The sequence below is a fragment of the Sarcophilus harrisii genome, chromosome 2, assembly GCF_902635505.1.
Source record: "Sarcophilus harrisii chromosome 2, mSarHar1.11, whole genome shotgun sequence".
Classification (NCBI taxonomy): Eukaryota; Metazoa; Chordata; class Mammalia; order Dasyuromorphia; family Dasyuridae; genus Sarcophilus; species Sarcophilus harrisii.
Window position 1 is genome coordinate 334,550,663 of NC_045427.1, and position 16,383 is coordinate 334,567,045.

The window sequence follows — 16,383 nt, forward strand, 5'->3', positions numbered from 1 at the left end:
ACTTGTTAGAGGTTTCTAATCCCATATTTGGGGTAAACCAGGAAATCTGAGGTATAGTCGGAAAAACATAAGGAAGCATTCTATAAGAATGCTTGTTTGGAATAGTTGTTTGGAAATGGACAAGTTGCTAAACTTTTTTGAATCCAAATGTCTTCATCCTAAAATGACTAATTAGAATAATATTTTTCCCCTACTTCAGAGTAAAAGACCTTTGTAAACTTTAAAGTGTTTAAGAATATGGAGAGGAGTTTGTTACAATGGAGCTAGAAAAGACTCTACAACTGTTTCATGAACTCTGTTGGGGAAAACTTATACATTTCCTTCAATTATGAATATAAAAAAAGCTAGGCTTCAGCAGGCTGTCCAAAGTATCTATGACACAAATAATTTATAGTTAACTCTTTATTAGATGTCATTCTGGCATGGTGGAATGAGAGGGGGGGGTCTACATCAAGAAAAATCTATGTTCAGTTTCTGATTGACATGTTGGCCCTGTCCAGTTAAGTGACACTGGATGGGTACTTCTCAGTAGCCCAGCAAGTCTTTAAGCTCTAACAGAGGTCCATGCCCATCAGCAACTCATATGAATCATGTAGTTACCTGGGACCCGTGGTAACACAATATTGTCAGAATGACAGTTGATCAACCATCTAACACTGCCTCTCGCTTGCTTAAATATTTCTTGATTTACTAGACTTGTGATTATATATATATATATATACACATATATAGTGTATATATATGTATATATATATGTATATATATATATATATATTCCAAGAATGCACTTTAACATATTTTTGAAATACAAATATATCTACTTTTTCTCCATGCTTTTAAAAAATCATCTTCTTAGAACAAGCCCACAAAGCATTTAACTTCTACCTTTCTACATGCTCAGTATGAAATAGTAATGTTTAATCTGAAGTTCATCATTTTTTCTTTCAGTGCTAAGGTACCATTCTTAATATCTGGTTCTTGTAGTTTACTGTAAATATCATTAAGCATTTTGGAGTAAAGAGAACTACATGCATAATGTTGGCCCTGTTCTATTTCACCATTGTTATTAATTTTGATATCATGCTTAATTCAGTTTGCAATTTGGATAAAGGGCTTCCAGTAATATTTATTCCAGACAATATTTAGGAGTTCATCCTTGTAGTCAGGAATGCCTGCATTTAATCTCATCTGTGATTCATATTGCTTATGTGATCCTGGGAAATCACTTAACCTGTAAGTGCCCCAATCAACTTTCTGCGACTAAATTACACACTAGTGTAATTGGAGTCAAATGGAGTTAGCTTTATACTTTTACTAAGCAAAATTAAATGTTATGTGAATCAGAATAATAGAATGAGTTCAGACTAACTTTCAAAATAATTTTCAAAAATGTTAATAAATTGAGTGCTTACTATTTCAGGCATAGTATGAGTGATACAAATGTAAGAAAGCAAATTTTCAAAGAACATACATTCTAATGGGAGAAAAAACACAAATAGGATCTGAAAGAGAGAAAATAGTGGTATATGGAAATTGCCAAAAAGCGGCATGGAAGCCTGGTCAGGGCAAAAACTCATAGGATGGAGCTCTAGTTGATTCCAAGGGTCAAGTCTAAAACTCCTGTGGGGGAGGAAATAGGATGATGACCAGAATCGGGAACTTTTCTAGAAAAGTATAACAAGTGTTGCCATTTTCTGTACTCTCACTTTCTTACAATTTGGCTTCCAATGTTCTTCCACCAAATGTATCATTTCCAAAATTACTAATGATCTCTTAATTGCCAAATGCAGTGGTCTTTTCTCATATGACTGCTCATTGTTCTTGATCTCTGTATAATTTTTCACAGTGTTGATCACTTTGTCCCCATTGATAATAATCTTTTCTCTAGGTTTTCAGGACACTGCTCTCTCCTGGATCTCTTACTTATATCCATTCCTTTTCTGTCTTTTCTGCTGGGTCTTCCTCCAGATCTCACACTCTAACCATAAATGTCCCTCAAAGTTTTGTCCTGGGTCTTTTCCTTCTATCCTATTTCCCTTGATGATCTCATCATCTCCTATGGAGATAATTGCCCTCACCATGCAGATGTTTCAGAAATCTATCGTTCCTGTAGATCCAACAATCCTATAAGATAACTATTGTTTATTACACTCAATTTACAGATAAGGAAACTGAAGTTGAAAGTGATTCAGTAATTTGTACAGGTCACAGTTAGTTTCTGAGGCAGACTGAGAACAAGTCTTCTTAGCTTCAAATACATCATGCTATATACTGACACCTAATAAAACAAAGCCTCTCCTTATAGATTGTAGATGATTTGTTAATTTTCATAGAAAGTCATCCTTCTGGAGTTAATGATGGATAAAAAAAGTTCTCTTTTACATACAGAAAACAAAGCATTCAAAATACAAAGTTAATGGAACTGGTGGCAACCAGTATGGTAAGGTCATAAATTGACCTTATTTGTCCATAGTGAAGCCTCCTCTTAGAAGTAACCTTCCTAAAGAGCTAATCTGACCATATCATCCCACCCCTTACCCATTATTTGGTATACTCGGCTGCTCCCATGGCTCCTTGTTACTTCCAGGATCAAACATAAATTCCTCTCTTTCACTTCTGAAGTCCTTCATACCTTGGTCCCTGCCTGCTTTTCCAATATTTTTATCCCTTTCTCCTCATAACAAACTACAATTTGGTGACACTGCCCTTATTGCTAGAGATTAGAAGTTTCTCTCTTTTAGAATGAGTTCCCTGTACATAGAGAAAGTTTTTGCCATTTTTTGTGTATCCCCAGCTCTTAGTACAGGGCCTGGTATATAGTCTTATTGATTCTTGTTAATATACACATTATGATATAAGCCTGTTTTTTAAAGTTTGTAAAATGTTTATCACAGGCTTACCATAAAACCTAACCCTACACTCCTAGAAAAAAAGTATCAATGACTATCCTTGTCCTATTTTGCATATGTTCCAGGCACAGCTATACCATTACCTGTTTAAACATTATGCAACTAAAATCTGGCTTTATTACTCTATAAGAAGACAGTATTGTTTTGGGTGTTTTATTTTAGCCAAGTTTTCAAAAACGTTAGGGAAACTAGAAAGCCCAATGCAAAGGCACAGGAGAATAGGGTTTCCTGACTTGGTCAGGAAATGTTCATTTTGGGAGAGCCAGAAGACAGTCAGTGAGTCAGGACTAGAATAAAGAAAAGAGACTGGAACTAGAAAGATAGTAAACATATGTCCAGATTCTATGTGCTGGGCACTGTACTAAGCCCTGGAAATAAAGAACACAACAAAAAAAGATAGTCCCTGATATAAAGTAATACATTTGTAGACTACTTTTAAGTTTTGCTTTGCAAAATCTTGACATTCTTCTAAATACTTTTCAACTTCCATTTTGAAATGTCTTCAAATAATATTATATTAGCCCGTTAACAAAATCAGTCTCATTTTGTAGTGTTGTATATACACATCCTCCCTGGATTCAATGCCTTTTTGCTCATTCTTTCCCGAAAGAAGGGAAATGTGCATGTCTTAATGAGCCTGTATAACACTACAAGCAGGAAATTAGAGCATACTTACTTAGGGAAGTATTGGAATAAACAATTTCATCCAATATACATCCAAAATATCTAAGTTTCCTAATTAGGTCATGGGAAAGCAGGTGTCAGTAGCTCATTCCTGACTCAGCACTTATTAGGCACTTGCTGTGTGCTAAGTGCTAGGGATACAAAAAGGGGGAAAAAGGATAGTCCATACCCTAAAGGAGTTCATAATTTGTTTGAGGAATCAACCAGGAAACAAATATGTACAAACAAGCTATATGCAAGATAAATAGGAAACAAAAAGAATGAACAAGGATTGGAAAAGGCTTTCTGCATAAGATGAGATTTTAGTTGGGACTTAAAAGAAGCCAGTAGATGGAGATAAGGAAGAAGAGCATCCCAGGCATGAAGGACCACCAGAAGAAATGTACACATTGAAAGAATTGAGCGTTTTCTTTGAGGAGTACAGGGTAGGGAGTAAGGTGTAGTAAGACCGAACAAAAGTTCTATATGATCCTGGAGGCAACAAGGAGCCCAGAGTGGGCAAGAGGTCAAATAGCCAGGTGACATGGTTAGGCCTGCACTTTAGAAAATCCTTTTGGATGTCAAGTAGAGGATGAATTAAAGTGGGGAGAGATGAGACAAACTGATGCACTAGGAAGCTATTGTTCAGGTATGAGGTGAGGAAAGCCTGCACCAGAGAAGTGGCAGTATCATAGAAGAGAACAGGGCGTATTTGAGAAATGTTAGAAAAGTGTTACCTTTGTTACTCCAATAAAAACCTAGACGCCGATTATGCAACAGATTGGATATGGAGGAGGGCAATTAAAGGCTCCTCTGAATTTAAATATAAATCCAGTTGTTGGCACACTCAGCCCTCCAGGATCTGTGCTTTGGTCAAGACATTTACACGAAGTGGTAGCCTGACCAAACAAAACAACAGTATTTAAATCATATTTTTGTCCTTTCCTGAAGATTTTGTACTTTTTCTCAATTCATATGCCTATTTCCTAAAGGGTTACCTTCTGGTACACTAGATACGTTTTTAGAGCCAGCTCTTTAGATTGATCCTTTCCATGGTTCATAGTACTTTGTTCCCTTTGATGGAGGATTCACCCCCATCTTACCAAAAGGAAATAGAAGCACTCTTACGGTCTTTACTTAGATTCTCCCCTGCCCCTTCACCAGTTTCTTACTTACCTGTGACTGATTCCAAACCTTTCTCCTGAACTGAATTAATTCTCTATCTCTGCTAGCCCAGTCTAGAGTTCCCAAGCCAAGTTCAAGGATCATTGGAAAACTCTCTAGAGGGTGCCTGCAGAAGGAATTGGTTATAGGAGCCTTCATGAACAGGAAATGTTCCAGATGAATCCCAAAGTTGTGTGGGACAACTATCCTTACCCAAATTAGAGACTCTCTAGGTAAAAACCAAAAAGGATTTATTACAATCTCATGAAAAAAGGTGACTCAATAGACAAGGGGTCATCAGCAGAGGAGTATTAAGCACAAGATGCAAACACAGAATTATATAAACCCTAATATAAAAGCCATTACCGCCTTCTGACCTTTTTTTCCCATTGGCTGGGGAAGTCCAGGCTTAAATCCTAACCTTGCCAATCTACCCAGACACTAAAGTCTACCAGCCAATTGATGAGATTAGGGAACCAAATGATACGATTAGTGGCAGTGGAGAGAGTTGTGGGAATCCCTCTTTGGTCAGTGCAGATCCAACATGAAAGAATTCATGAATCTGAAAAGTTTGGATGGCAAAAGGGAAGTTTTGTTGGCACTGAGAAGTCAGTCCTGGCAGAGAGAGAGGTTGTAGCAGAGAAATCCTGGCAGAGAGATAAACAGAGGTGTTAACACTGAGCAGAGAATGTCTTCTCAGCGGGCAGGGGTCCTGACAGGCAGCTATGTCAAGGAGAGAAGTTCCTTGACAAGGCATGATCCTATTTTTGGGCCTCTGCAAAGAAATGAGCCCCAAATTGCCCTCTAATAGGAAATCTGAGACTGAAGTTTCAATTGAATGAAACTCTTTTTCAATTTTGTCACTGCTCCCAGGCTTAGATTTCCATTGAATAAGACCACTTAAGTTCGAGCTAAGTAGGTCCTGGACTAATTTTCAGCTCAATAGAGAGTGCAGTTACTCAATAGAAATATCAGGTTCAGATCTCCAGATAAATGAGACCACAAGTTTGAGCTAAGTCCTGGACACACCACTTTATCTTGATTTCCTGAGGTGTGACTCTGAGAGAGTTTCTCCCTCCCAAAGTCAGAAGAAAATTTCAGGGTTCTTCCCATCACAATGATACACTCTTTATCATATTAGGAACTTAATGTTAATTGTTGCAAAAAGAGCAAAGGGAATGGGAGGAAAATGTGTTTATAAGTGAACACGTGGCTTTTGGGTATAGCACAAATAAGTTATAATTAGGATATAGGTTGAGGCCACATTCTTATGAAAGGTTTTCACTCAGTTTATCCCATTCAGGGTCACTATATCCCAGCTAAAGAGAATTAAAGAATGTCATAAGTCAACAGAAGGAAATGGAGGTACTGGTTGAGTTCAAATAACCTGATTATGCCCCAGGCAAACAATTTTTAATTTAGCATGCTTAATAAGCCTCATGCATATAAGGCTGACACACCTTGCATAAAATTAGAACCTTATTAATAGAACAAGTGATGATGTGGCAAGGGGAAAGGGATATGTAATGGGAGTGTTATGAAATATTAGATTTTGGAAGAATCTCTTCCAATGGAAATTCTGAGGAAGAAGGAGACAGAGCGAGATTATGGCATATAACTGCTGGTTTTGGCTTCTTTAAACTGCATTTATGCCTCCTCAAAAGACTGGTGCCTGTTTTTTGCAAGAAACATAATTAAGCCTTCTTCCACTCACTCCCAAGAATTTGAGATTGAAGTTTTCATTGTTAACAGTGGTGCATTGGCTGAGAAATCTCTAGGGGTGAATGAGTCAGGGACAGGGGAGAGCACTTTTTGCTCTTTTTGAGCGGCTTTGGTGCCCAGACCCAGGAGTTTTCGCTCAGTTGCAAGGGAACCTGAAAACCTAAAAAAACTAAATCATACAGACAGTGACTCATCCCAGGGAAAAGATAATAGGGAAAAATGATGAAGTATTTTTGTTATGAATGGCCGGAAAACCCAAAGATAAGGGATTTAAAATATGTGCAGTAAGATCTCTACCCTTATTATGCTGATATAAATTGTTCCCCCTTTAACTTTTTTTTGGAGGGGCAGATGTAAACTGTCCCCTTTGGCGGGGGGAATCTCGGCCTAGGACATAGTCAGCATCCTTTTGAATGGCTCAAACTGCTCCCCAGTTCCAGGCCAACAGTGATATAAGGAGGATGGGGGGATTGTCAACCTATCTTTGCAAAATCATCCTAATAGGATTCTTTGCCCACTAAGAAAGCTGTCTTCTTATGCAAAAACTCTTTTGCCACAAACTTCCGGTTTGCGAATTCCTTTCTCATGGAATCTGCGACATAAACCAGAGGGAATCTCTTACCCTCAATTCTCATACCTCATCATTTGGTGGTCTGGTACGGGGACCCCTGATAGACTGGCCAAGGTAATCCCCTTTTTGTTGGTTCCCTGCAAGTCTCCCTGCAACACTCCATTTCTTTCTGTTAGAAAACTGAAAGGGTAGTTTTGCATGATGGAAGACCTCAAGGCAGTTAATGAAGCAGTCATTTCAATTCATCCCATTGTGCCCAATTCTTATATGATTCTTACCTAGGGAACACAAAATGGTTCTCCACCCTAAACCTTAAAGATGCTTTCTTTTGTATATCTTTGCATAAAGATTCACAATTTGAATGAGTGAAGCCAGGAGAACACCCCAACCAAGTAACTTGGACAGTTCTGCCCCAAGGCTTCCAAAATTAGCCCACACATATTCTGATAGGCTCTGGCTAAAGACTTAAAGTAATTGGAGCTGCATAACAGCAGTCTCATCCAGTATGTGTATGACATTTTAATCTGCAGTCCCAACAGAGAAGAGTCCCTAAATACAGCCATAAAAACCCTAAATTTTCTAGCCTCGAGGGGCTACAGGATCTCCTTACCCAAAGTCTATATTGCCTGCCAGTCTCTCAAATATTTGAACCACAATCTTACCCCTACTTCTCACTTTCTAACTGAGGAGAGGACCTTCCAGATCCTGCCTTAGAGAAATAGCTATACACTTTCCTAGGCATGGCTGGTTTCTGCAGAATTTGGATTCCTAATTTTGGGATTATTGCTAAACATCTCTAGGATTCTATTCAAGGCTCTGATTATCTTCCCCTTGAATGGGGACCTGATCAAGCCAAGTAAAACCCTAAAGGTTAAAATGACCTCTGCCCCTGACTTGACCCTACCTAATTTAGAAAAGCCTTCTCTCTGTATGTGGGTGAAAGGTGAGGTCAGGCTCACAGGAAAAAACCCTTACAGAAGAAAGGGGATACATCCTTTCTTCTGGATGTTTTCAAACATCCTCAAACCAAGTCTTAATCCCAGAGGCAAGTCAGTGGAAATTTATCTTTGATCTTCATCAGGCCACACACCAGGGAAGAAATGCTCTCCAAACCTTTGTGAAACACATTTTTACTGGTCATAAACTGGGAGAATAGACAGGCAGACGGGTCTTCCAGGCCTGCCCAATTTGTGCCTGAGTGAATACTGAAGGAACTGTTAAACCTCCCCCTCTGCTAAAGCCTTTTCAGAGAAGGGTCACATACCCAGGGGAAGATAGGCAAATACACTTTACACATATGTACCCCTCTAGAGGTTTCAAGTTACTTCTGGTTTTCATTGACACCTTTACTAACTGGGTAGAAGCCTTTACCTACAGGAATGAGAGAGCTCAGGAGGTATCAAAGTGCTTGCTAAAAGAGATCATATCTCACTTTGCACCGAACTCCTTACAGAGCAACAATGGCCTGGCCTTCACTTTTCAGGTAACTCAAAATATAGCCAAAGTGTAATGCTGGAGAAACTGAGGCAGGAGAGAGATTAGAGTTTTCAATATTTTATTAATTGGAGAGTATAATTGACTAGCAGGACTCTCGTCTCAAATTATCCAGTCAGATAAAGATAAAGACCACGGAATCCATGTTGGTCCCAGGGCTGGAGGAGACTGTCATAGCCAGTAGCCAGCCTCCAGCAATGAACAGGAGAAACCCAGCTCTTAGATACCCTCTAGAGACAAAGAAGGGTAAGAAGCCCGGGAAAACTTCTGTCAGGATGGGGGGAGACCATAAATCCTAAAAGCCCAGAGAAGGGATGTCTGAATACACAGAGATAAAGATGTCAGTGAGGTCTTGAGGGATATTGTACATTCTTGAGGACAGGGAAAAGTCAGGAGGTCTGCTCTCTTGTTTATCTTGCTAACAATTTATAATCTTAGAGTGAACGGTTCCCAATCTTAATGAACCAGAAGGGTTTTTTACAGTTTTAAGGAATTGAGACAGAACAGTTAAGGAAACTCAGACAAAGGAAACTAGTTCAGGGAAACCGAGTCAGAACAGTTAACGAGAACTGTGGCATAACAAAAGCACTTAAAATTGCCTACCACCTTCACTCTGCCTGGGGTCCTCAGGCTTCTAGGAAGATGGAAAAAATGAATCACACCCTCAACCGAGTCCTTACTAAACTGTGCTTAGAGACTTGAGAGAATTGGGTGAAGAATCTCCCATTAGGGCTTCTTAAAGTCCACATTGCACCTGGGAAGAATATTAAGCTGAGCCCCTTTGAACTTCTGTATGGGAAGCTTTTTTAATCTCCGACATTCTTATAGATCCAGAACAGCATTTGGTCACTCAGTTTGCCACACAGCTTGGTGCAGTCCAGAAGGCCTTTCTTGAATATGCAAATGAGCATCTCCCTAAACCTACAGATGCTCATACTCAGACTGCCTTCCCTGTAAATCCAGGGGACATGGTATGCTTGAAATCTTGGAAACTTCAAGGTATTGACCCTCTAGATATAAACTGGAAAGGATCATATAAGGTCATTCTGACTACTCCAACATCAGTCAAACTGGAAGGGCCCCCAGCTGGACTCATTTCTAGGATTAAAAATGCTGTATCTGTTACCTCTCCTTCAGATATCTCAGAATGTTCCTGTGAGCCCATAGAGGACCTGAAGTTTGTCTTCCACAAGACCCCTGAAAAAACTCTAGAGAAAGAAAGATGAAATTGTTTATCTTTCTCTCACCATAATCTTCTCATCATGAGAACTTTACTCCTGATACTCTCTCTCCAGCTTTCTTGGCATTACTCTGTGAGCCCTTGCCAGTAGGGAGATAACTTCCTAGTCAGATAAAGGAATTCTTTGGGTAATGAGGGCATTCAGGATTGTTGGGTGTGCCCAAGGTGGTCCAGAGATGCGACCTAATGTATTTTTTGCACAGGTCTCATTCCCAAATGTTGCCATCTTCACCCTGGATGCCACCCCATTGGTACTAACTACCCCCCAGAGGAACTACTATGATCTGACTATCTCCTATTTTCTTGCTGGGAAAGATCTCATATTTACACATTACCACACCCATAACACAGAGAGAGTAGTTGTCACCATGGCCCATAATGGCCACATTTACATCCCTGATGTGGGGGCCCTGACTTGTACCACCAGTACTGTTGGTGATTGACTACTCTCAAATCTGCTGTAATTTCACCTCAGCAACCTGTACCAGCTGCACAGATGGGTCAAGGGCTAGATGTACCTATGACTGTGGATCACCCTGAAAATAACTGTAGGGTATCCATTCCAAGATTATCCTGGCAAATTTGCTCATAATGTTTCTGCACCATAATCTTTGAAACTTCATGACCTCCTGAAAACTAACATTTCAATTGATAAGAGTGTCATGTAACTACAATCATCCTTAGGGACAAGCAACCAGGAAACTGCTACAAAACTTGACCTCAGGTACCATTTGTGTACCTAAGGGATATGCTTTTCTCTGTAAACTAAGTTCTCCATTTTACTTCAGTGTTTTTAAGGAACCTGTTAACAGGAATGCCTCTGACTGGAACCTTCCCCAACCTGTTATTCTCTCTGTTTGATGCTTAACCCCTTTTAAGCACTATGGGTCTTGCACTCTAGGCCACCTAAGTGCTTCTTTCACTGTATATAATGCCACTGCCTCAAAACAGTGCCCCGACCCTTTCAAGGAGACAAAGATGGGGATTTTGGGAAAGGAAAGTCACAGCAATGCTAATAAGTACCCTGAGTGGGATACTTAGAACATGAAAACATCCTTTCCAACCTGACTGCTACAATCAATCAGATGGCCAACAAAACTGCACACTCTCTCCAGGAGATCCAAGAATCTTTGGACTCTTGCTAACATGGGTTTTAGATAACTGAATGGCCTTAGATTATCTCCTTCCCTCAAGTGGAGGTTTCTGTGCCCTAGTCAATACCTCTTGCTGTAGGTACATTAATAACTCAGGAAAGGTTGCACTTCATACTGAGAGAATCTTAGAGAAAACTGGCTGGATGTAAGACATTCATGGAAAACTCCTCATATACCCCCAGTCTTCCTCTGGGAAAGTATTATACCAAGAATTTAGTTATGGTCTCTACTAACCCCAAAACTAACTCCAATTATAAATATAATAATAAGTATAAATAAATAAAAATAATAATTATTTTTTTACTCATATTTGGCCCCTGCATTTTTAATTTGCTCGTGAGATTTGTTTCCTCCAGGCTTCAAACTATGAATTTTCAACTGCTCCTTCAGCCTGAAGATCATAGGATAAATGACACAACATCCCTTAGATGCTGCTTCTGCTGTCTTCAGATCTCGTACTTCTCTTCCTGGCCTGAACTTCCAGTGAAGTAGGGACAGCTCTGTGACCCTTGTCAGCTTGAAGCAACCACAGAAGATGAGACCTTTGTCCCGTTACCCCAAATGAATTTGGAGGGAATGCTTGAGGGGGAGAAAATGATGTAAATTGTGTCCCCTTTAACCTTTGGGGGGAGGGCGCAGATGTAAACTGTGTTCCTTTTGGGGGGAATTCCTGACTCTCAAATATTGGGAGGAGCACACCTTTCCCAGACAACTCCCATTCAATTGGAAATCTCAGCTTGCGCATAGTCAACATTCTTTTGAGTGACTCAAACTGCTCCCCAGCCAAGGCTGGCCCAATATAACCCGGGGGGAATGGGGTTGTCAACCTATCTTTGCAAAATCATTCTAACAGGATTCTTTGCCCATTAAAAAAGATGTCTTCTTAGTGCAAATAAATCCCCTTTTGTCAAAAACTTCCGGTTTGCAATTTCTTTCACAAGGAATCTGCAACATTGACCAGAAGGGATCTCTTACCCTCAGTTCTCGCACTTCATCAATACCGTCTTGTAATACTTTGTAAGTATTTTAATCTTTTTTTCTGTCCATGCTTCTGTGTTGACAGAATGTCTGTGTCGTGTTTGTACTGTGAGCAAGATTCTGTTATCTTGAAAGAGTTTAAATGCAGCCATAAAGAAAAAAACTTCAAAGAGGTACAGATAGGAAAAGTACTGAGAAATATTTATTAACATCCCTGACTCCTACCTTAAAGAAAAAAAAAAACTATTAAAATATTTTTGATGGGTTCTTATGTGGTTGAGATTAATCATTAAGTTGGATGGCTTAATGATTAGTAAGGCACCACTCGTAGAATTTATTTTAAGGGGAAAAAAAAATTGGTTTTTATTTTTAAGTATTTTAAGAATCATTAGTTCTAGGGAAAAATTATTGTATCTTATGGAAAGTTTGAAAAGAGCTTTAAAAGCAATTGATAAAATTGAAGATTAACAAGGAAACAAGTCTCTTTCAGCCCCACCAATCCCAGTCCTTATTGAAAGGATGGACAAAGAGGAGTGTCAGATCAGAATGAGAAAGAAATGAGACATGCAGTTTTAAAGGGGTTGTAATCAAAGTCCACTAAAGGATAGAGAACATTTAAGCACGTAGGAATGAAAAGAGCATAAGCTGAAAGGCATTTGAGAGTTATGGAAATCTGGGGAAAAAGAAAAAGCAGTATGCTATCACTTTTAAAACTCTGGCCAACAATGAACCTACATTTCATTATCAGAATTCAGACTTGTGAAACTATACCAGGAAGAATCTCAAGGTAAAAACCCATTTGAAGCAAAAACTAGCACTTAGCCCTTTACTGGCTTACAAAAAAAGAGGTTTGTGTGAATTGGGAAAATAACCAAGAGGTAAGTGAGTTTGACTGAAACATCTAATTAGAATTTAGAGAATCTCACAAACTGAAGTACTGGTTAATTTTAAAATAACTTTTTAAATTGGTGTGTGTTAAAATTGGAAACTCAACTGCTCATTGTATGAGACTCCTATTTATTTGGTGGATTTCTCTTTGAGCTAGGGAAACTTATTTAAGGTAATAAACAGGTGGGGAAGCCTCCTTAAAATTCCCTAAACAAATAGCTTAGAGAAAGAAAATTCTTCCACTTAAATCCATTACTGAATTATGAAACTCCATGAATACTAACTGATAAGCAAAAAGGTTCTAAGATTGTAGAGAATTTGGTTTGTTATCCAGAAAACTGAACATTATTAAAAACTAATGGAAGTGGAAAATGTATTTAAAATCTATCAGCCTCGCTATTCCAATAAATGCAATTTAGGAAATTAAGTATTTCCATCATTGTGAATTAAGAAGAAATTATAGCTAATACTATTTGGCTATTACTTTTGAAATTTTCAAGATTGTTAACTAATTTATTATAAGTTACTGCCATTATGTTAAAACCTAAAGTTGGTAATTACTGTGTGTAGAACAAAAAGATTGGTGAAGCAGTTGGGAGAAGCCCAGAATAGACTGAGGAAATTCAGTGCCAAAAAAAGATATTTAAAATTTCCCCTTTATTGGAGAGATGGGGGGGGTAGGAAGAGGTGGCTCAAGGTGGAGTGATCAAACCCCCTGTTATAATTATGGATAGAATGGACACTTCAGGAGGGATTGTTTAGAATTAACAGAGGAAAAAGTGGTACCCTCTTAATTTTTGAGGAAAATGAGGACTAGGGGTATCTAGGGTTCCTTCTTTTTAGAGCCCGCCAGGAACTCCTAGTAAATTTGAAGATTGAGATTAATCAAGAGTAACAAGGAAAAGATACCGGGAGTAATTTGTTAACCAGAGATTTGATTATTTAATAGGGGTGCTATTGGAATTAAAGGTGTTGAATCATCAGGTAGTAATTAAAATGCATGTCTTCCAGTAGAGCATGAATGGTAGAAATAGGGGAGGTTTAAAAATTTCCCCCATTTAAAATCATAGAAAAAGAAATATATTATTATTATTATCCTTCTGTTTGGACCATGTTTATTGAATTTCTTGTTAGTCTTATTCAACATTACAGGCTTCTAGTTTAAAGGGAATTGTTAAAATGTGAATAGTTGCTTTTAAAGAAAGATCAGAACTTTGATGAGGAATGTGAGTTGATGTTAAAACAGTTTGAGGAGATGGAACATAAGGGAAAAGTGTGGAAACCAAATCTATTAAAAGAGGGGGAAATTGTAAGGTTTTGTTTTCCACACTTGAAAAGTGCTAAGATATGGGATGCTGCCAAGAGGAAGTACAGAGGCCACCTCGACCTTTGGTACACAATAAGTTTTCTGCCATGTTGCAGAAAACATCCTTGTTTGAGCAAGGAGCAATGATTTGTGACCATGGGAACAGATTTCAGTATGAGGGTCACAGCTAGTTGCTCGTAAGCAGGGATCCTTTGATAGGGCCTCGCCTGTGAACGAGTTTCTAAATTGTTGGATTGGCTTTCCTCCCATTGGCAGATACCATGCATACATACACAAAGCTCATAAACTGCTTCTTTGAATGGTGATGGGGGATTGCCTACTGTTCATGCACTGATCACACTTGCAAAAATGTATATCAGCAAGACTATAAGGCATAATAAACTGGAGTTCTTTTTCACACTCTATGAGCCTCCCACCTCCTTTATCTCGCCTCTGGGATCAAAGGACTTACATACTTTGAGCTCTTAAGACGGCCACAACAGAAAAGTTCCACAATCCAATAGTCTTCCTCTTTCCTGCCACGTTAAAAAAGATGGGATGTAAGTTTATGCATCGTGGGTGAAGAATGTCTTAAGTCAACAGAAGAAAATGCAGGTGCTGGTTGAGTGCAAATGACCTGGGTTTATTCCCTGAGCAAACAAAAATTTTAATTGAGCATACTTAAATAAGCCACAGGAATATAAATTGACATACCTTGCATAAAATTAGAGTCTCATTAGCATAACATATAATGATGTGGCAAGGGGGGGGGAAATATATATATATATCAAGGAGTGTATGTATGAGAGTGTCATAAAATATTAGATTTTGGAAGAAATTCTGAGGAGGGTATGAGGAGGCAGGACGAGATAATGGAATATAACTACTGCTTTTGGCTTCTATAAATTTATTTATGCTCCCTCAAAGGGTGATGGTGCCCACTTCTTGCAAGAAATGTAATTTAGCCTTACTCTACTCACTCCAAGAATTTGGGTCTGAAGTTTTCATTTCTAACACATCACCTTAAAGGACTTCAATGAAAATTCATTGTGTAAAATTGATTATTAATGGAAATTTATGCGTTATATTATTAGTACAAGCCCCCTGGTTTATCCCTAAAATCTGAGGAAGTAGCTACCTTCAAGGAATCCAATCCACAAGTCCAAGGTGTATCCACAAGTGTATATATTTATTTTTTATATCTTGGGGTGTACACTATACTATCTTACATGTATACTATATTATCTTCAATTCATCAAGTTAATAGATTGAAGGAATTGATAATACAAAAAGGGTTTTCACTTCCTGTACCCATCCCTAAGGATTATTTATAATTTTAGTTAGAAATAACCAGTTGTGGCAATATGTATTTTAAAATTGGAATTTAACATTAGGGTTTTTTAATAACAAATAACTTGCTTTACTAATGAAAATGTATATTATACACATGCTTTATAATCTAGTCTATAAGAAAAGCAAGATTATTTAACTATCCCAATTAGCAGTTATCAAAATCATGCAAAAAGCTGCCATTTCTATAGAAGCATAAGAACCATTCAAATTTAAGGAATTATATTCAGGATGTAACTTTCTAAAGAAAATCCCATTTATGACTCAGTAATGCAAATAAATTATCATAATATTCTCTCTAAAATGTAATGTTCTCTGTTGAGGTTTTCTTGGGCTTTCTGAGTGCAGCCTTCATTTCAATTCAGTAATCACTACACAAGTAGCCAGGGGTTAAAGTCCAAATCCTTTATTGCCTCCTTCAAAATCTTGTCTCCTTTCCGGGGGCCCAGTTAGCTTTCTTAGAGGCCTATCTCTCTCCTTGGTTCCGAGAGCTTGAGCTCCTACCTCCTTCTCTGGTTTCTGAATCTTCCAAGATTTTGTAATTCAGCTTCCAGCCACAACAAAGGTGGAAGATGGAATGAATCTGTCTCAGCCTCCAAGAGCTTCTAATGCTCTTGTCCTTTCTGGCCTTGAGAGCTTCTAGCTTATATGCCCCAAACTGAGTACAAACCAATCATTATATCACTAGGAAACCATTATTTGTTGTAGGGTTAAATCAATACTAAACCAAATTTAACCATTGTCTCCTCAATTCCACTTAGTACCTTGTTTCAAGTTCTGGCCCATAACATCTCCTTGTAGGATTAAATCAATCATACTGAACCATGCTAAATTATTGTTTCTATCAATTCCACTGACTTAGTACCTTGTAAGAATCCTTTGTTTCAATTTCAGAGTTCTAGCCCATAACAGATTATAATCTAAAGAATATATAAGAACATATG